The sequence below is a fragment of the Lissotriton vulgaris genome, chromosome 8 (assembly GCF_964263255.1).
Source record: "Lissotriton vulgaris chromosome 8, aLisVul1.2, whole genome shotgun sequence".
Lineage (NCBI taxonomy): Eukaryota > Metazoa > Chordata > Amphibia > Caudata > Salamandridae > Lissotriton > Lissotriton vulgaris.
This window is the reverse complement of record NC_141696.1, coordinates 148,032,136-148,054,884: the sequence shown is the minus strand read 5'-3', so window position 1 is coordinate 148,054,884 and position 22,749 is coordinate 148,032,136. Positions and strand designations below refer to the sequence as shown.

At 44.9% G+C, this 22,749-nt stretch overlaps 1 protein-coding gene across 4 annotated transcripts in view; it reads right to left on the bottom strand.

Moving 5' to 3' along the window:
- FCHSD2 (FCH and double SH3 domains 2) overlaps window positions 1–22,749 on the bottom strand; it is a 514,252-nt gene that overhangs the window by 229,931 nt on the left and 261,572 nt on the right. The window lies entirely within an intron of this gene.

Below are 22,749 nucleotides of genomic sequence, written 5' to 3'. Positions count from 1 at the left end.
TCATGGGGAGATTTATATAAGTAAATACTCCAGTTTTCATTTCCTGTAAAGCAAACACTGCTACATTTCCAAAGCACTGACCTGAGAATATTCAAAATATTCTAAAATAAGAGAAATATTTTACGCTCACAGAATTTCACACTTATAACAGCCTCCGTTTAAAAACTCCTACCATATAAGTGCAGTAGCTGCCATGCGGTAACCCTATTTAAACATCATGGAAGTGCTACCTGTCAATCACGCACACTGCTTCAGTAGTGGCCAGTGGTCCACACTGACGAGTTTGTCAACAGTACAAGCCAAGCCGCTCCTCCTCAAACATTGAGATCAGTTGTAACAACTTGTTCGCAGAAACATGGTACTTCCTGTTCCAGTCGCGGTGCCAGACATTTACAACCTGCTGTGCCGCGAGTGGAGCATGAACATTTTGGAATTACAGAAAACAGACACTTTCTCCGTTCATTTCTATGCAATTTCAATATTGTCAAAAGTAGAGATGACCACAGAACCTATGCTTGAAGATCCATTGCTCATTTTGCCCACATTTGTCTACAAAATATCAATTGTTTGCTTAGGTGACCAGATACATCCTAATGTGCAAAGAAACAATTTCTTTGCACATTAGGATGTATCTGCTCAATTAAAACCAGTCATTACAAACATCCAACGCACTTGTTTTTAACAGCGCCTAGTTTTCCACCATTAAAAATTCTTTTGGATAAAACTAAAGCACCTTTTAACCACTTCTTTTCACTCACTCACTGCACTCACGCTACACAAAAAAACTGTTCCGCTGTAATCAGGCGTCGTAGCACATCGGAGAGGCAATGATGAAGCATGTCACCAACTAGGTTGGTGAGTGAGGGTTCTTTTAAATAATTATAGTGATTTCTCCTGCCAGCTATTCCTTTGTTGGTGGCACTCTTTTGTTGTTGAATAGATATTGTTTTTGGGGTACTAAGAGTGACTCCCGTTTTTCCCTATCTCTCTCGATATATATATATATATATATATATATACATACATCACCCAAGAGCATTGACATCAGTTACTTTCCACAAATTTCCACGGCAGGAGCACAGAGGTACAAAGAACACTGATCACTGGTGTGGAAAACGTGGGCCCTGAAAGAGCAAAGCCCTGTCCCTAGAAATCTGTTTGCATAGCGGGGAGGATAGGTGGGTCGATAAGGAATCTGCGGCTAGATAGAGTCTCTACCAGATAAGGTGTTAGCGAAAGAAAGTAACATGTCCGGCTTCTAGCAGCCGATTCCTTACTTAAGACTAGATACCCAAGCAATACCTCCTCATGACTGTTTAGGAAGCAGTGTATAGTGAACGTGTGCAAGGAAGCCCACATTCCTGCCTGGCAGATGTCTTGGACCAGGGCTCCAGTGGTCGCAGCCTTGGCTCTGGTGTAATGAGCATGCAAACCCCATGGGAGTTACTTTTTGGCCAGTGCGTAGCAGATTTTAATGCGGAGCACAATTCGTCGGGAGATGGTCCGCTTCTGCACAGCCTTTCCCTTCTTCGCTCCGCCACACCCAATGAAGGATTGGTCGTCCATCCTTAGCTCTTTCATGTGGTCAAGGTAGAATGACAACGCTCTTTTTGGGTCCGGTCTGTGAAGTGTTTCCTCTTAATTAGAGGGAACTGGCAGAGTGTAAAAAGTAGGAAGAGTGATGGACTGGCTTACATGAAAGGGAGTGACGAGTTTCAGGAGAAAAGATGCTTTAGTTCATAGGACCAGCTTGTCTGGGTAGATGTTCAGGTATGGAGGCTTGGATGACAAAGCTTGAAGTTTACTGATCCTCCGGGCTGATGTTATTGTCAACAGGAAGGCCGTCTTGATGGTAAGGAGCCTGAGAGGACAGTTGTGCAATGGATTAAAGGGAGCACACATCAGAAATATCTGGACCAGTTTAAGGTCTCACTGAGGCATGATAAAGAGAGAAGGAGGAACCATATGTTGTTGCAAACCTTTCAAGAACCTATGTACAATAGGGATTTGAAGAGGGATGGCTAGTCAGTCAACCGCAGAAAGGCGGAGATAGCAGAAAGATAACCCTCTAAGGTGCCCAGGACAGAACCCTGCTGGGCAAGGGAAAGAATAAAGAGCCAATTCTGAGAAAGGGGGTCAACCTGGTTTTCTGCAGACCATGCCACAAACTTGTCCCAAAGGTAGATGTATACAGTTTTGCTAGAGGTACATCTGGCTGCCAGAATAACACTACAGCCTTCAGGTGGACGGTCGAATGCTGTCAATTGTCACGTTCAATCGCCACGCAAGAACGTGGAGTGTTGACAAGTTCGGGTGGAGAACCCTCTACTGCGGCAACACAATATCCTCCCGAAGGGGCAGCCTGATCAGAGGACTGATGGTCATGCTCAACAGCTCGGGATACCAAACTCTCCATGCCCAGTCCACCGCCACAAGGATGACTTGGGTCCGGCCGTTCCTGATTTTCTTGAGAACTCTGGGCAGGAGTGGTATGGGTAGAAAGGTGTACAAGAGGCTTGAGCTCCACTCAAGAGGAAAAGCATCTCCGAGCAAGAGCTGCCTTGGAAATTCCAGCAAGCAGAACTGCTGAAATTGAACGTTCTCAGCAGTGGCAAACAAGATCCAACTTGTGATTCACTAGGCATCTGCAACAGAGTTTGTCTGCCCTGGCATTCAGAGAGCCTGGCAGGTATTGAACCACCAGGAAAATGCACTGATGTTCCAGCTATGTCCAGGGACGAAGAGCCTCTTGACAAAGGGTCCATGACCCCACCCGCCCTTTTTGTTGCAGTATCTCATGGTCAATGATGTTGTCTATGAACACCTGCACTAGCTTTCCCTTGATGTAGGGCAGAAAGGAGTTTAATGCCAGCCGAAGCGCCCCAAGCTCCGGAAGGTTAATGTGGAGTCCAGATTCTGACAGAGAACGGAGGGCTCTGATCTCCACTTCTCCCAAATTATCTCCATTTCTCCCAGATGGCCCCCATCCCAGGCGTGACACATCTGCCACTACTGTCAGATATGGTTGCAGAGGGGTCTGCCGCTGACCCAAACGCGGTTTGTTAACCACAACTGGAGATCATGTGCAGTTTCCCCTGAGATCTAGACCATGATGTTGTGCCCACTGGACCTTCAGGTCCCACTGCGGAGCCCACTATACCAGCGGGCATGTGCCACAAGCAGGATGCAGAAGGCTATGAAGCCCAGCAGCCTCAGAGTCAGTCTCACCAAAATCCAGGATAGAAGCTGAAACATCGGTATCATAGCACAAATATCCTGGACTAGTCATTTGGAAGGTTAGGCCCAAAACTGCACTGTGTCCAGAACAGCTCAGATGAAGGGGAGCGTCGGAGAAGAAGTCAGGTTAAACTTTAGCACGTTAATCCTGAACCCCAGCAAATGTAAGAGATGTGCCCTAGTCTGGAGTGGGTTCCTGAGTTGACCCTTCCTTCAATAGTCAGTCGTTGACATAGGGAACCTGGCACCCCTGATCTCCGCAAGGGAGGTGCAACCACCGCCATAACCTTGGTGAACCCTGAGGGGCACTGGTGAGGACAAAACAGAGCACAGCAAACCTAAAATGCTTGTAACCCACTGTGAATTGCAGGTATCGCCTGTGGGAAGGCAGGATTGGAATTTGGAAATGTAAACCCTGCAAGTTAATTTACATCCTGCAAGACCAACGCTACCATCCAATCTCATGGGTCCAAGGCAGACTAGACTTGAGCAAGAGTGAGCAATTAAAACCTCTACTTCAGGATGAAATTAATTGGGCATAGGTCTAGGAAAGGACGAAGGCATAGGTCCTTCCTGGGAACCAGAAAGTAGTGGAATAGCAACCACTCTCTACTTCTGCCATCGGCACCCTCTCAATGGCCCCCTTGGTGAAGAAACCCATAACTTCCTGAAGGAGCAGAGAAAAATGGTCCTCTGTCAGCCTGTCATAAGCAGGTGGAATGGGTGTAGGAGTAGTCTCGAAAGGGAGGAGGAAGCCCCTCCAGACAATCTGCAAAACCTATTGGTCCGATGTTATAGACCGCCAGAGGTGCAGGTGATGGCCGATCCTGCTGCCCTCTGAGGTGACAATGATGACAAGGAGAAGACTTATAAGGGTTTGGAGCGGCTGCCAGGGGGAGCTGATGTGGTGGACTGGACTGACCGCTGGCTGCAGGTCCCACAAGGTCTGTGGGTACAGACTCCTAGTTCACACAGAGGCTGTGAAGCTTGCGTGCCGTAGTGGCAGGGAGAATACAGACTAGGCTGGAAGCCCCTTCCGTGGCCATGAAAGGAGCGAATTGGTAGATTGTGGGTGACGAGGGGCCATGGAAAGGCCCTAAGACCTGGCAGTAGCCCTGCTGTCCTTATAGCGCTCCAGCACTGAATCTGCCTGGTCTCCATAGAGACGGCAGCCGTCAAAAGGCCTACCCATAAACGATGCTTGGACAGCCCCAAAAAAGCCAGCCGTCATTAACCAGGCATGGCACCATAAGGCCACTGTAGACTAAACCGCTCTGCCCAGGGAGTTGGTGGTATCCAGTCCACATCTGATTGTGAACTTAGCTGCTTTTCTCCCATTGGCAACCGCCTGGGAGAGTACAGGCCGGGCCTCCTTCGGGATCTTTTGGCAGCACCTGCACAACCCTATCCCACAGAGCGTTGGAATAGCAGCCCAAAAGGTATGCAGTGTTCACGGACCACAGTGCCAGGCATGTGAAAGAAAACATCTTCTTCCTAAGTTGTCCAGCCTCTTGGATTCCTGATTTAGTGGTGCGTTCGGAATGTACCATGATTTACATGGAAAGTGAGGGTTTGGACCACCAAACTCTCCAGAGTAGGTTGTTGTGTGAGAAAGTTGGGGTGCCCTGAGGAGGGGCGATGGTAGCGGGCAATAGCCCTGTTCACAAGAGTGCCGGTGTTGGGCTTGGACCAAGTCCCAAGCAGGACATCAGTAGGAGCTTCATGAAATGGGAGAAGAGGTACATAAGGGGAAACTCCCGGTTGAAGAACTTCTATCAAGATGAGGGCAAGCTAAGGTCCTAAACCTCCGCTGATCTTCTCACCACTGTTGCAAATGACGCTCCCTCCTCCGTAGCCATGGTATCGGGAGAAAGCATGCCAGTATTTGGAGAGGTATGCAGTCTGCTGATGTCCTTCAAATCCTCACACCAGTCCATGTAGCACTAGGGTCGGCGTCAGGAGACACCCATCTGGCTCTGTGTCGCAGTTGGGGATCAGAATGGGGACAGTGCCGGGATTATATGCATCAGAATGTGCATCAGGGAAGGTCAAGGTGGCACGCCCAGCACTGATCCGGATCTATCTGTGGATCCAAGGGGTCCAACTGGCACCAGAGCCACAAGTGCCGCTCCCGGATCCGTGGGGCCCAAAAGAATGCCAGAGGGAATGGGCAACCCAAATATGAGGTAGATAGCCTCATAAAATTCTCTCAATTGGGCGGGGGTTGCTACTACTCCCAGAAACTCATGGGGCTGTGGAGACGGCCCAGGTGCTGGCTCAACCGCAGAGCCAGGCCTTGAAGGTCGACACTCCCTCATCTAGGCAGCAGACGAACTAAGATAAGTCAAATATCTCTGACTTTTTCTTCTTCCTTAGGGACTTCCACAAATGACCCGATGACTGAGTGTGACAAGGATTTCAGAGCCCGAGGCCTTCCTCTCGACCAGACCTGGATCATCACAGCATCGCACGTCGAGCCACCAGGAGCTTGAGGGACCGCTTCCTCAAGGCCTTTGAGTTTATGGTGCAGCAATTGAAGCAGGTCTTCACATCGTAGTCGCGCTCTAGGCACCAAAGGCTAACAAGATGTGGGTACCTCGCCGACTTCAAGCAGTGACAGGCGCTACAGGGCTTGAAGCCAACCTTCAGAGAGGACATCCCTGGGGGAAAACCTCACAAAGACTCCAGAAAAGGTTGATAAAAGTTAGTAGAAAAAACTGATTAAGGGGTAGTTCTTTCTTGATCTGTCGCAGAACGAAAAGAACTGACATCAGCGCGTTGGGATGGCACCTATATAGACATCTTCCACTTCACTTCCTGCGGGCCTGATGCAACATGGAGCCGATCAACTCCACCTACCGGCACGCAGGGTACTGCTCACCAAATGCTCACCAAAATTCTTCGGATCCAGTCTGACGCCGGAGCATAATTCTAAGGTAAGGAATGTACAGCCAGAAGTCTCTATCAGATAGGCTGGTTCTTGAGGTGTGGGTGTTGAGCCACAGCCAGCACACCAGGGCCTAGCACTGCAGTCAGGCAGGTAGCGGTCAATGAAAATCCAGCTAGGCTGTTCGGGCTGCTGTATACCAAACTACTGTGTTGCTTGTAGTAACTGTGCTATGCAGTGTCCCCAGATAACATGTCACCTCCACCCTGGACACTGTACCACTGCTCCTTTATTGAGACGTCTGTTATTCTGGTGGATAATTCCAAAATACTGAGTGATAGGAAGACCTGATCATTGCTGCCAGTGGGCCAATTTAACATCTTATTCACAATGCTTACACCCCCTCACCTAAGGATAGATCTGGCTGACTAAAAACACATTTAGTTGATACCTAACATAATGGCCAAAAGGGAGCAGAAACCGCGAAAGTTATAGTTTGATAAACAGTAGAAACGAGGACAGTGGGAACACCAGCATCGGAAGCGAACGGAAACACAAAATAAAAAAGTAGCTACATTACTTGAAGAAATAAAAAAACGTTTGTGATGTATTGAATAGGTAACAAGAGATACCTTTGCCACAAGAATAAATCAATTGAAGGAGCAACAAAACAAACATGATACGCTTCTGACTCAGCTAAAGTGAGAATCTATAAAGTAAAAGACTCCACCTGAGAATCAACGGATACATTTGCCAAGTTGGTGCAGGATATTAAAATGGAGAAGCTGAAAAATGAAGACTTGGAAGGGCACTTGTGCAGAAATATCAGAAGTATCGTGGGGGTGCCAGAAATTTAAAATGTAACCAATATGGAAAAATTTGTAGAGCCCTGCTGGAGTCCTTGCTTGGATGAGGGGCTTCTCTCAGGTGTTTATTGTGGATAGAGCACCATAGACCTTTGCACCTAAACTTTGACCAGGCCAAAACCCTAAGACCAATAAGTGCATACAACTGGGACAACAAATGACAACTTCCAATACAATGCTTCCTCCAAAGCATTGTATCCTGACTTTATGCCAATGGTACAAGAAGGCAGAAGATCATTACTAGTGGTCAAGAAGCTACTATGCAAGAAGTCCATCAAACACTTAATGCTACACTCAGCCACACTGAGTTGAGCATAATGAAAATGTGCATTTTTTCAGTCAGCCGGAATCAACACTGTATGGTATCGAAATACATCTGAAGCTCAGGGAGGGTACGAGATCCAGTTCCAGTAGTCAAGGATCCATTCTTGGGGCAGTGAACTGTAGATGCTGGCTGAAGTGACAATTATTAACTGCATATTACGTTTCCATTAACAGTGATTCCTGCATACCCAGACAAGTCAAATGAGTTCCATATATAGACTTCTGCATGAGTGTGTGTCTCTGGATGTTTAGGAGACAAAGCAGTTTCAATAACGTATTATTTTGCCACTTATAATAATCGCTCACCTTGGTCTGAAGTACTGCATGCTTTTGGACCACTTTTTGATGTTTTCTTCAGTGCTATTGCCATGTGCTGGATGTTTAAGTAGCAGGATTATCTTGAGATGGGAGATACTAATTACCATGGGCCAGATGAGTGCTCTGGGACACCCCCAGGTGTGGAGTGCACTGCAGATGATGAGGAATGCTGTGAGGATTCTTTTGTTGCTTTGGTCGTGATGAGGCTGTTCACGAATGACTGGGTTGGTGCGGGTGGAGGGTGGACTGCTCACTTTAGCTGCAGTCAGGAGCATTTCATGTTTGTTGAGTTGCTCCTTCAATTAATGTATCCTTGTGGCTAAGGTGTCGCTTTTTACCCATCAATAGCAAACGTTCTTTCATTTCTTTAAGTAATGTAGCGACTTCATTATCGTGGGATTTATTAAACCGCTTGTCTGTATTCTTAAATGGCACGGGTTGGAATATACGGTGGATTAACATCCTGATTAAACATGGGCAAGTACTCGCTTACCATGACCACCGTAAGATTGATGTGGATCTACTTCAAGAGAAACACATCTCACCATTAACACAATCAATTTGCTTCTACTTGGAGCTACCACAGGTATTTTTCTTTGCACTCAACCTACTCCATGGAGGGTGGTGACTCACCTATGAAAAATTATTAACTGTACAGGAATAGATAGGGGATTAACAGGGGTGCATAATAATTGTTGTGAGGTGCTTTCACTCCATGCTGATGGTGCTGATAACTATATATGGCCCCAATCTTAATGACCTAGAATTTTTCGACTAGATTATCGATGATTAAATTAATCAGTTATCTTATCTCAGAGCGGACTTCATGCTAATGTTGTGGGGAGACTTCAATTAAGCACTGATTCTGCAACAAGAAAGAACTGCTGACACTCGTATATTGCCCCTGAAAACGAACAATGTGATGTCCTATACCATGCAACTTAGTAGACGCGTAGAGAACTCTACATATTGTGGCTATTGAATACACATACTACTGGTCACTACATGATACAAGTTCCCAAAAGGATTTAAGGCTTGCTTCACGATCTTTAATGGTGAATGTTCGAGGAGTAACCATTCAATCTAGAACCTTAAAAGACCACTCCCCAGTGGTGCTCTCAGTGGATAACCCTCGCGTTCTGCAGAGGATTAAATATTGGAGGTTACATCTGGAATTCTTTAGGCTCAATGAGGATTTGGTGTTTGACGTGGAAACGATGTAGGAAGCTTTCAAAGCACACTTTAGGGTCATGTACATTTCCAAAGAGGCGAGAAGTGGAGAAGTGTGGCTCAGGGGTTAGAGGCAGCAGACCCGGAAGCTGAGATCGGTCCTGGACCAGGGTTCAATTCCCCGCCTCGGCGGGTCTTGGGCTCAAACATTCCACGGACTCGATAATTCTCGTTCCGGTGCCTACTCGACTCATGGGTTCACACTCTGCGACTCTGGGCAATAGCTTGCTTAATCTCCACTACGGCCCCTCGCGGCGGGATGCCTGGCTTTCACCTTGTGGATACCCTGCTGGGGTTATCTCACAGGGGAATACCAGGACGGGTTCCCAAGGCAAGCGCCTTGATGCCTGCGGGTGATACGTGCGCTATATGTAATGTAAATGTATTTGAGCTTATATAGCGCACAGCTACCCACAAAGGGTTTCCCGGCGCTTGCTTAGGGAACCCGTCCTGGTATTCCCCTGTGAGATAACCCCGGCAGGGTATCCACAAGGTGAAAGCCAGGCATCCCGCCGCGAGGGGCCGTTGTGGAGATTAAGCAAGCTATTGCCCAGAGTCGCAGAGTGTGAACCCATGAGTTGAGAAGGCACCGGAGCGAGAATTATCGAGTCCGTGGAATTTTTTTGAGCCCAAGACCCGCCGAGGCGGGGAATTGAACCCTGGTCCAGGGCCGATCTCAGCTTCCGGGTCTGCCGCCTAATACATTTACAATTCTCAGATCACTGTGTACATAGTCAGGTTGGTTGGAGAGGGAGATTAAAGTCTTGAGAGAGATTAACGCATGCAAGGATAAAGCCATACTACTTAAGTTACAGGACACACTAAATGAATTCTGGGAGTCATAGAACCACAAAGTATTGTATTTAGGCAGGAACACCCATGACAGAGATATGAGGAGAAGGCGATCAACTGGGTAAAATGAAGCATGGATAATAACGGCCTATAATGACAATACGCACATACTGGGCATTTCTACAGGTAGTGGTTCAATTACAACACTGCTATGTGGTATTTTACATACCTTCAGGCAATATTACATGAGACTATATGTGTCATATTTGACATACTCAATCTGTGAAATAGCAGGTTTTTAGAAATTATATTTGCCTTGCCTGGACTGAAGGAGAAGTGTGTGAACTTCTCAATGCCCCCCTCCTCACAACTGAGAAAGTTAAAGGTGCGATAGCTAGTTTTGCTAATGGTTAAGCCCCAGGAGGTGAGGGTCTCCCAGTGGAATTGTGTAAGGAGTTTTCTGATGTCCTGGCTCCCAGGCTGCTGGATCTATATTCCGCTGTTGCTGCTAAAAGGTAGACTGCCAGGGGAAGGGGTGGAGGGGGGTTAGGGTTTTTTGTGGGCTTTCCTTGGGTTTTGTCATTCTTTTTACTGTTTTAATATGGAGCATATCTTAGAGCCTAAGGACCATAGTGGGCCTTTCCCCCAGGGACTAGACCCTCTCTATCCAGCTTGTGCGCGTACTTACCTTTGACTCGAATCATAGTTCCCATCCATGCCTTCTTCCTTTTCAGACGCTGCCAGCCCGACTGGGCAGTAGGCGGCATGCTGTGTTAAATATGCTATACCTGCATAGCTGTTGACCTAGTGGCACGATTCTGTTATATCTATTCTGTTATTATATCTCTTGCGCACCACGCCGGCCCTCAGTGTTGTAGGCACTTAGCGGTTGCATCACTGCTGTTCCTCAATAAAAACAGATTTAATACTAAAGGTAGACTGAGTCCGTCGATGATGTAGGCCATAATCACTACACTCCCAACGCCAGGCAGCGATCCCCATCTATGCTCCATGTATTGACTGCATTTGCTATTAAATGTTTATAATACAATTTGTGCTATAATTCTAGCACCGAGATTCCAGTCTCTGTTGGTACTCTTTGAAAAATCCTGGTTTATACCCCAAAGTTCAACACTCTTTAAATAGCGCACATTGATGGCCATCCTACACCAGACAGACCAAAGTTTACTAGCCGCGACCATCTTACTTGACACTGAGCAGGCTTTTGATGCACTGGAATAGCCAGTTCTGCAGATGTTGGTCATGCTTATGAGCGTGGTTAAATAATTTTGAGTTTAATAAACTTATTGCATACAAGTAGATCCCTTGGCTTGTGTAAAACTGAATAATCTCTATTCGGATGCTATTCCCATAGGGGTAGCATTCGCCAGGGGTCTCTCTGGTCTCCTTTGATCTCTGCACATGGAGCCTCTGGTGTGTCTGCTCCACGAGTTTCACTCCAAGTGTGGGCCTGCATTAGAGGGACACCTATTTTGCTATCTTTCTATGATGACAACATTGTGTTGTATATCCAACATCATGAGACTATTGTGGCCCCATTATTGGTGATGTCATTACATTCAGAGGTTATTCTGGCTTACAAATTAACTGGAACAAGTCAGAATTCTTCAAACTTAAGGACAGCACGGTCTTCGATGGAGAGTACCCACTTAGACGGAGAGCTGGCGGGATATGTGACTAGTTATGGAGTGGAGGTGCTAAGGCAGAACTTTGGGACAGCCTTAGAGAAACTCAAAAGGCAAATGTAATGCTTGTTATTGCTTCACCAGTTGTTGCTAGGGCGCTTGTGCTCATCAAGATGGTAGGCAATACTGTACATTCCTATCCGTATACCAAGTAAATTCTTTCACCACCTTAGACAGGTGTTGCGAGATTGATATGGAGGAGCAAGAAGCAAAGTATCAAATGGAAGCTTTTGATTTAACTAATAAGGAGAGGGGGGTCTGTCAGTGCCACTCCACTTCTATATTAGCTAGTCTCACAAGCACATTACATTAAATACTGGTTTGGTGCACAGATCTCCTAAACACGTAAGGAAAAAAGAAATTATCTGAACCCCACTTGTAATCAGTAGTATAGTAAAGGGCAACTGTTCGAAGAGATGATGTATGTGAATGAAGTAACACATTGGGCCTGGTGGGAAATAGCGATACAGGTTGGAAACAGAGTACCCTAGTCACCCTTATTGAATATAACATGTACCCTGCTTCTGAAAATGCATTGAAAGGTATGGCTAACTAATTGTTCGGGGTTCTCTTTACAAATGGGGCTTTTATGGACCTGCAAGTGTACAAGAACAAGGGTGGTAACAGCATCAGCGGTACTGCGACAAGTGAGCGATAGCCAAATGAATCAAATGAACAGAATGCAGAGGAGGTTGAGGAGGAACAAAGACATGAAAGGGCTGAAGAACCATGTGGAAGTGGGAGTTTGGAGATTAACAGAATAGAAAATATTAGGAGAAGTTGGAGCTATGAAATGACAGTTAGAATGAGTATTACTTAATAAGCAGCCAAAAAGTGGCAGGTAGAAGAAAAATAAAATTGAGGTAATACACAATACTATCAATATGCTAAAGTGTATACTTAATTGCACCTCTGAAAAGTACTAACACATGCTGCAGGCCGTCTAACCAAAAGTCTGAAGAGGCCTGACCACATCACAAGATTCTGAAGGACCCACAAGGCTCCCCGTTTCAAGGCTGCGTTATATTCAAAATCGCTGTGATCACTTGAAGGCACCAAAAAATGGTGGCCATGCTTATCTGGCTGATAAAATAGCCACCTTAAGTGGACAGTGCCACATCAAAAGTCAGATCATATGCAGATAGACTGCAAATCTTGCAACAGAGAGAAAAAGCACAGAAGGTAGGCCTCCCCGTCCATGTACCCAGGATCTGCAACAGCATCCTCACCGACAAAAGAACTGCTACATCCGTCCCACAAATCAGAAAGGAACTGAAGACCCACTACTCTACATTACTCAGAGAGGTGTCTACCTCACTGAAAACATTGTGAATTATAACAAGGCCTCCACGCCTCCTGTACTGCCGTCTGTTGCTACTTGGTTAGACCTCATGCACTATTACATATAAACATAGATTTTTTCACCTCTAGAAATCTGTGGCTTTCTTTTGTGGTTTTACAATCCACAACCTTATGCTAGCCTAGTATCCTCAGAAAAACATTAGGATCAGAAAAAAATTAACTTTATGCCTGAAAGGGAAATATACAATTAAGTATTTCCTATGGCGTGCATTCCCAAGGAGATGCATCAGATACAATATATAATTAAGAAAAGAAATAAGTATGCTTCGGAAAACACTTTGGGGATTAAATCCACAGAGGATCAATTATTTCAGTACCAGTGGAGGAAAAGCTGAAACTGTGTCTACTATAGTGCAAAACAAAAAGGAATTTGGGAAAAACAGACAGAATAATTTCCTATACAGATCATATTAACTTTTACAGTTAAGGAATCATGAGAAAGAAAGCAGCATCTTACAAAGAATAAAAAAGATAAATCAACTTGTGAATGTAATATGTAATAACATTACGATTATTAATCATGCTTTATGACACCATCTGCGTGAAATGGAAGAAAATGGGATCCCGCTCCGGTGGCATATTCAAGAGAAACTGTCTTAGGCTACTAAAATGCAACTACGCAAATGGTTATGAATAATGAATCCCATAAAGTGCTGAAGAATAATGTTCTAAAAGCGATAGGTTTGTTTACAAAAAAAAGAAACACTACACATTGGCCTCCATTTCTACTCGCTTGTAATTGCTTCAAACATTCTGTGACAGGTGTGTGGACAATGCCATCAAACACCTGGTTCACTACCAGGTAAATGTACATTGATAAATTTGTGAACATATTGAGCCTTATTCAGAAAAGTAAACTTACAATTTTGGTGTAAGTTTACTATTTTCGTGCTATTCACAAATAAGGCTTCCAGTTTTCCGTTTTTACTGATTTTTACAGATAAACACAGACAGAAAACAAACTAACTCCTTTCTGTATTGTTTTTTAAAGTGGAAAATACAGAAACTTGGGCTTGACTCCTTGTTGTCCTTCATGAATCCCAGACCAATTGCTAAGCAGATACAGATCCTGGAGATTTCAAAACAGGATGAGATTCCCTTAAATTCAGGTTAACATATATTTGTATATAACTGCTAATATTTGCTTCCAGGTGCAGAGTTGTTATATTTGGTGGCCTAATTTGCTCAAAAGTCACAGACGTCAAAGTAGGAGTACATATTCTTCTGTTAAATGTGGAAATATACAATTGTCCGACCCCATTTGTTTGCAAAACAAAATAAATATGGATAAATAGCAATAAAATGGACGAAAAATAAATATGAATAAATACAGACGGAAATGTAAAAAAAAAGACCATAAAACTGAGAGCCCTATTCGCAAACTTGTGTAGTTTTACATGTATTTTTACCACTGCAGAGACTGTCGTATATTTTTGTGTGTGGCGTTATCCACAGTTGCAAAGAAACTACACGTAAAACTGCACTCGTAGTTTGCGAATAGCAAGACCTTTTTTTTGTCAACTTACACCAAAAATCAAGTTTACCTTTGTGAATAATGCCCATAGTTTTTAAAGGCTGTCGCTTAAAGTTAGAACTGGAGTTCTTTTCAGGCGCATGGCGCACACTGAATCCAGTATGGTGGACTGTACCAAATAACGTTACAACCCCTAATAGCGACAATGTTCTTCAGTTGTGAAAAATCACATTTTTAAATCGCTGATTTATTCCCAGTTTGGAATAGGCAATATTCTGCAAATGATACACGATCTAACATTTTTATGATGTGAGTGAATTGATAGAGCGGTATCTGTGTTTTAGAAGTGATGGAATTAAAATTCAGCAGATGAATTGTGCAAAGTCGAAACCTCTGCAAGCTCATAAAATTCCAAAGTTTGTCAACTTAATACACCTTCGACTTTGGATTTAACTATCCAGCAATGGTTGAGGTTTTTTTGTTGCTCTACGAAGCTTTTTTTCTGTGATTTTCCACCTGTTTGCTTAGACATCTCCAAATCCGTAAAACTTGTGAAACTGTCATTTCACATGTTGCTAGTGTTAAATCCAGATAACAGCACAGAATCTAACAAAAAGCTAAAACTGCAACAGCGTGTTAACCAATACAGTCAGCCTTAATGCCAAAGTGAACTCCACAGATTTCTCTAAATATAAAACTTTAAATGTAAAAAAATGTAATGTAAAAATGTCTAATTTACCAGCCTGGGCCGGTAAGGTCACGTTTAAGCCTGGGCTTTAAGGTCATAAAAAAACGCGGTGGTCAGATTAATTGGAAAGTGATTAAAGTGACCATGCATGCAAAGGAAGGACATTTAAATAGGTGTTTGGCGAAATAGAAAGAGTTGAGGTCACTGGATGGGCTGGAGTGCTTAGGTACTTCGAGTTTGCTTGAAATATCTGCATTTACTTCTTCTGTAACTGCAATGACTCCTTTATCTAAAGCAGGGCCAAGCTTCCGAACCGTAATCAATTAATCAGGATTTATAAAGCCCGGCTAATTACCAGATGGGGTATCCAGGCGCTTTAGGTACCGGATTGCTCCATTCGAACAACCAGGATACTCACATACACAAGCAATAGAGTTCGCCCACTAAGATGAGGGTGCGTGGCTCTTATTGAGCATGAAATCCATGTTCAAATGATGCTGAGGTCCGCATGGACCACAGGTCACCAAAATCAAATGGTGCCTACTGCTGCCTATGACTGCAAACACCTGCCTATGATGAAGCAAACACCCTTTGTCTTCCCCTACTATTTAGAACACAAACAAACACAACAGAAAAGTTGCACTAGGTGGTTCACTGGGAAATTATGAAATAATTAATTTGCATATTTTAAGATGTCAACACCATTATACCAAAATTTGTCCCTGTAAGTGATTTTTTAAGATTCGTGTTTTTCACCACTTGGTCTGGAGAAATATCAGGAGAGCTTCTAAGGAATACAGGAGTAGACCATGCTAGCATGGGCCCTATGAATGAACTCAATGAATTTAAAACGTATAATGCACAAACGTTCACCCAGAGGCATCTTGGAACAAAAGGCAGACATAAAACAGGCACAGGCAAAGCCAATACGTCTCAAAAAGATAGACCTATTGCACACCAAAGGAAAGTACAGGAATGTTGTCTCGATGGACAATAAAAGTTCAAATGTTCACATTGGCAGAAAAAAGAGGACGAATTGTGGTATAGTTCCTCTTTAATGGTTGTGGATAGCCAGCCGACACGTGTTTCGTCGCCAAGCAGTAACAAAGCTTGGGCGACTCCTCAGGGCTGTAGTTACAGAGTATCTGGCCACAGGTCGCTAGGCCGGTGATAATTCCAACCCGGCCCCGCTCGAGACCAGGTGCAGAAAGTGAAGACGTAGGGACGCGTAGTCCGGTCAAAATCAAAATCAATATTCCGAGTGCAAGACAAACTTGAGAGTACGTTCTGTAGTGGTGACAGTATACTTCATGCGAAAGGACTGGGTGAGGTGTGAGCATCCACTGTAAGGTAGGTAGGGTCGGTAGAGGATCTTCAAATGGATTCTTGACCGGTGCGTCGGAGAGAGAAAGCAGGACGGGTGCTCCTGCCGGGTGCTCCTGCACCGGTCAAGAATCCATTTGAAGATCCTCTACCAACCCTACCTACCTTACAGTGGATGCTCACACCTCACCCAGTCCTTTCGCATGAAGTATACTGTCACCACTACAGAACGTACTCTCAAGTTTGTCTTGCACTCGGAATATTGATTTTGATTTTGACCGGACTACGCGTCCCTACGTCTTCACTTTCTGCACCTGGTCTCGAGCGGGGCTGGGTTGGAATTATCACCGGCCTAGCGACCTGTGGCCAGATACTCTAACTACAGCCCTGAGGAGTCGCCCAAGCTTTGTTACTGCTTGGCGACGAAACACGTGTCGGCTGGCTATCCACAACCATTAAAGAGGAACTATACCACAATTCGTCCTCTTTTTTCTGCCAATGTGAACATTTGAACTTTTATTGTCCATCGAGACAACATTCCTGTACTTTCCTTTGGTGTGCAATAGGTCTATCTTTTTGTACTTAGTGTGTGTCTCGGCACACATGTTTGGAGGGGTTTAGGGTCATTATCCCCTCACCTATTTGCACCCTCACCTATCCATACCTATGATACACCCGTGAGCAGTGCGCCCAGCATCTCCCTCAACAAAAATCCCTGGTCTCACGTGTCTAAAACCCAATAGGTCTCGCCTATGGAAGAGCTAGTGGCTTTGGCAATATGTTTTAGCAATGTTGTACACCAGTGCGGCTGCTGCTCAGCATGGTTAAACGTTAGGGAGGTAAAGGGGAGTGGCGTGAAGTGGAATATCGTGAAGTGGAATATCGTAGAGTGGAGTAGAGTAGAGTGGAGTAGAGTGGAGTGGCATAGAGTTAAGTAGAGTGTCATGGAGTGACGTAGAGTACAATGGTGCGGAGTGTCTTTGAGGGAGTAGACTGTTCTGTAGTGCAAAGGAGTAAGGAGTAGAGCTGAATGGAGTACAGTTGAGTACCATAACGTGTCAGAGTGGAGTGGAATAGAGTGCCGTAGAGTGGTGTAGAACAGAGTGAAGCGGCGTAGGGGGTGCTGGGTAGTGTTCTAGAGATGAGGAGCGTAGAGAGAAGTAAACTGATTTAGAGTGGAGTGGCAGAGTTGAGTAGTGTAGGCGAATGGGATGACAAAGTGGAGTAGAGTGTTGCAGAGTCAAGTGGCATAGAATATAGTGGCATAGAGTGCCAGAGTGGAGTGGCATAGTATGGAATAGAGTAGTGTCATAGTATGGAATATTGGAGTGGAGCAGAGTGGAGTGGAGTAGTGTGTCAGCGTATAGAGGAGTAAAGTGGCATAGAGGGAGTTGTGTAGAGAGTCGTACAGTAGCGTGACAGAGTGGAGTATTGTTGAGCATCGCAGAGTAGACTAGAGTGCAGTGGTGTAGAGTGCATTGGTTTTGATAAAGTGCTATACAGTGCAGTGGCATAGAGTAAATTGCAGTGGAGTAGAGTCCAATGGTGCAGAGAGTAGAGTGGTGCAGAATAGAGTGGTGCAGAATAGAGTGGCGCAGAATAATAGAGTGGCGCAGAATAATAGAGTGGCGCAGAATAATAGAGTGGCGCAGAATAATAGAGTGGCGCAGAATAATAGAGTGGCGCAGAATAATAGAGTGGCGCAGAATAATAGAGTGGCGCAGAATAGAGTGGCGCAGAATAGAGTGGCGCAGAATAGAGTGGAGTGGAGCGCAGTGGTGCAGGTGCAGCAGTGTAGTGTGCAGTGGTGCTTAATAGATTAGCGTAGAGTGGAGTGATGCAGAGTGTAGTGGCGAGGAGTGCATTGGCGGAAAGTGCAGTAGAGAGGTGCAGAGTAGAGTGGTGTTGAGTTCAGTGGCGTAGAGCGAAATCTGGCAGAGTAGAGTGGTGTGACTTAGATGGCGTTGCAGAGCGAAGCAGAGTGTTGTAGTGTAGAGGTGCGTAGAGTAGATTGTTGTAGAGTTGAATGGCATAGAGTGGAGTAGTGTAGGACAGTGGAATGCATAATGGAGTAGAGTGTTGTTGAGTCAAGTGGCGTAGAGTGCAGTGGCATAGAGTGTTAGAGTGGAGCAGAGTGGAGTAGTGTGTCACAATAGAGTGGAGTAAAGTTGGATAGAGGGAGTCGAGTAGTGTCGTACAGTGGAGTAGTGCTATAGAGTGGAGTAGAGTATTATAGAGTGGAGCAGAGTATTGTAGAGTGGAGTAGAGTATTTTAGAGTTGAGTGTCAGAGTGGAGTGTTGTAGAGTTGAGAGGCCTAGATTGCAGTGACAGAGTGCATTGGTTCTGAGTGAAGTGGTGTAGAGTGCACTGCCCTAGAGTGCTGCGGCACTGAGTAGATTGCAATGGTGTAGAGTTGAGCGGTGCAGACTGGAGCGGCATAGAGAGCAGTGACTTAGAGCAGAATGAGGTGGCGTAGAGTGCAGTGGTGTATAGCACAGTGCTGTAGAGTAGAATGGTGTAGAGTGATGTGGCATGGAGTGCAGTTGTGCAAAATAGATTAGAGTGAGGTAGAGTAGAGTGATGCAGAGTAGTGACGAGGACTGCAGTTGAGTAGATTAGAGTGGTGTTGACTTCAGTGGCACAGAGAGCAATCTTGTAGAGTAGAGTAGAGTGGAGGGATGCAGATTGCAGAAGTGAAGAATGCAGTGGGGTAGAGTGCAATGGTGCAGAGTGGCGTAGCATGCAGTGGCCTAGAGTGTTGCAGAGTAAAATATAGTGGAACTGCAGTGGTTCAGAGTAGTTGGTGTAGAGTGCAATGCCGTAGAGTTCATTGGTTCTGAGTAAAGTGGTGTAGACTGCATTGGAATGGAGGGCAGAGGCACAGAGTAGGGTGGTGTGGAGTGGCCTAGAATGGAGTGCTGTACAGTGGCGAAGAATACAGTGGTGCATAGTAGAGTGCACTGACATAGAGTAGACTAGTGTAGAGATTTGACTGGCGTAGCGTGCAGTGGTGCAGAATAGAAAGGTGCAGAGTTGAGTGGCAGATAGTGAAGTGTTGCACAGTAGGGTGCAGTGGTATGGAGCGGTGCAGAGTAGAGTAGCTCAGAGTCCAGTGGCAGACAGTGCAGTGCTGAAGAGAAGAGTGTTGTAGAGTGCGATGGTGTGGACTGGGTCAGAGTAAAGTGACGTAAAGTGCAATGGTGTAGAGTAGCACAGAGTGCAGTGATGCAAAGTAGATTGGTGTAGTGCAGTGATGTAGAGTGCATTGGTTTGAGTAAAGTGGTGTAGAGTGGAAACGCACACAGTGCGGTGGCATAGACGGCAATGGTGTACAGTAGAGAGATGCAAGGTAGATTGAAGTAACAGAGTGGGTTTGCATGGAGCGGCGCATAGAGTGGAATGGCACAGAGAGTCAGAGTGCATTATCAGAGGGCAGTGGTGCAGAGGGGCTTCAAGTGGATTGGTGTAGAATGGAATGATGCAGAGTAGAGTGGTGCAGAGAGCAGTGGAATCCAGTGCATTGGCATATAGTGGTGTAAAGTGATGCAGAGAAAAACGCAGTAACAGAGTGCAGAGTAAAGTGACGTTGAGTTCAATGGTCGGAGAGTGAAGTGTTGCAGAGTGGTGTTGAGTGCAGAAGCGTGGAGTGATGTAGAGTGGCACAGAGCATGTTGGCATAGAGTAGAGGGGAGTGTGGGGCAGAGAGTGCAGTGGTGCAGAGCACACTGTCAGAGTGCAGTGGTGTATAGTAGAGTAGCATAGAGTGCATTGGCATGGAGTGCAGTGAAGCAGAGTACAATGGCATAGGGTGCAGATAGCTAGAGTGCAGTTAGCTTAAAGTGCAGTGGCGCAGAGTGTTGAAGAGTATAGTGGCGTAGAGTGCTGAGTTGCAGAGTAGATTGGCACAGAGTGCAGTGGTGTAGAGTACATTGGTTTAAAGTAAAGTGGTGTAAAGTGCATTGGCGTAGAGTGCAGTGGTTAGAGTACAGTGCAGTGGAATAGATTGGTCGCAAAGTGGAGTGGCGCAGAGAGGAGTGGCGCACAGTAGAGTACAGTGGAGTAGATTAGAGTAGCGTAGAGTAGATTGGCATTGAGTGCACTGTCGTAGAATCAATTGGTACAGAGTAGAGTGGTGTGGCGAAGAGTAAAGTGGCACAGAGTGCCAAAAAGTGCAGTGGTGCATAGTAGAGTAGTGTGGGGTAGAGTGCATTGGCATAAAGTAGAGTGGTGTAAACCAGAGATGCAAGGACTGAAGTGGCATGGAGTGGTGAAGACCAGAGTGCGGTGACGCAGTGTGGAGTGGTGCAGGGTAAAGTGGAGTGTGCATGGAGTGGTAACGTACTGACATTACAGACAACACATCCTCAATTAAAATGACCATTACATTTGCACAGACACATAGTTTTAATTATAAAAGTTTACAGCGCACAAACGATAATGTGTGGAAATGTCACCATCTAATGTATTGGTTTATTTTGATCAAATTAAAATATTTGTTTACATTACAGTTCAGAATAATCAAAAAATGTGCTTCATATGTGCTGTCCTAATTCTGATATATTCTGAAATATCTGCAGTTTATTAACAGACATTTACATTTTGCTGCATGCTAGAAAAAACAACATCATACAGCCTTCCTTAAGCACACCCACAGTAGCAAACAGGAAACCGCCACATAAAGCCTCTCACTATGAAGTCAGTGAAAGAAAGGTAAATGCTAAGTTACCTGAAAGACAGAGCCTTACATTTGACCTCTGTCTATGATAAAATAAGAACAAGTTTCAAAAGGCCAGTTTACAAAAATCCAGTACTGGTGTAGGAATACAGCAAATAGGATTCACGAAACAAAGGGATGAACGCAAGCTGGACAGCCTAAACCAAATAAAGTCAGCAATTAGAAAACAAGCAAATGTGAGTTACAAACAAACACCTCCTGATAAGCAATAGGCGGAATGCTTTCCGAGACAAGCTTTCCGAAAGTCCCCAAGATGTCCTTAGCAAACCAGACAGCTGCACTGCCTGGTTGGCTTCGACCTAATTAACAGAAGAGGAAGATCTTAAGAACCGTCCTGAAGCTGCTGTGTTTGTCAATCAGGCTTATATCAAGAGGACGTGCGTCCCAAATAGAAGGCGTAAAGGCAGATGAAGAATGGCCACCACAACAAGTTCACGAGAATCGGGGCACAGCAAATAAAAGTGAAGATGCCGACCAGAGAGATGATTGGGGATGTATCTAATAAAGTATTCAGAGTTAGACCCAAAAAAATGCTTTAAGGGAAACACAAATGGCTTTAAAGTGGATATGGTGAAAAACAGGCAGCCAACCGCCTGCCCATTAAAATTCATGAGGCTTTGTACCAGGTATACCGCCATAGTCTGAACACTATCTAACTTTGGAAGAGAGTAAGCAGGAAGATCAAAGTAAAATGTACCAACATATTCAAGCCTGGAGCTAATTCCTGCACTGCCTGCGGGGGCTCTAAGATGAAAAGGGAGCAATAGCTGGCAAAAAGTCCTTTATATGTTTTTTTAGAGAGCGATAAATGAAATATGCTTTTTGTCACTTTATAAAATTATATTTCCCATAAAGTAGTTTGTGTTTGTATCTACAATATTTAACATAAATATTGGACACTCATTTCTGGTAAATTCATTTCATTTTTTCATTTAAGTTTTTTAAAAACTGTCCCTTCGTGTGGCGCTTTGACTGTTATGGGACCACTTTTCAGAGGAGGTTACTTATTTGTAAGAGAAACTTTACCCTTCAGCAAGTCACTATGTTGGATATGCCCTCCATCCAGCGCATTACGGCATGTCCACGCATGTCGTCGATTGGCCAGAATGTTTTTGTCTTCCAGAGGGGCATTTTCTTTACGGTATCGTTGCGGACCCTGATAAATGGCTGAATTACTCAACAGTCTCATCTGATGACTGAATATATGTCTGGATATATTAAGATCTTTATCAAAGAAGAAGAAGCAAAGACTTTTCGCAGTGCCAGTATGGGCAGTAACCTCACCCATTCTCGTGTGCAAGATGGGTGTTCCTAGTGAGCCCTGACCCAAGAATAAGACTCTGACTTTAGAGGCATTAAGCTTCTGGAAGATTCCATTCATCCAACATACAATGCAGGTGAGATATCCACTGAGTGTTTCCTGGATTTCAGAAGCAGGCTTGTCAAATCTTAAAATGAATTTGCTTTCCTCATGCACCCTGAAAATGTGTGCACGAAGGCACATATAATGTCCTTCATCAAAGCATGCCTGACCCCTGCAAGAATGCAACTCCTACACCAAGCAATTCTAAGCCAATCCATTAGCAGCAATACTAGGAAGTATACTGTAATTTCTTCTAGCTTTCGGCTTGAAAGAGGCACCTGGTAAGGATGCCCACTTTCTCCCTTACTATTTATTCTGGTTCTCAAATAACTTCTGCAGGAAATCAGAGTCAACAAGAACATTCATGGCATCAGCCCTTCCACTCAAGCTCTCAGCATATGTCAACAACTTTTTTCGGATAGTGAACAACCAGACGTACTTGC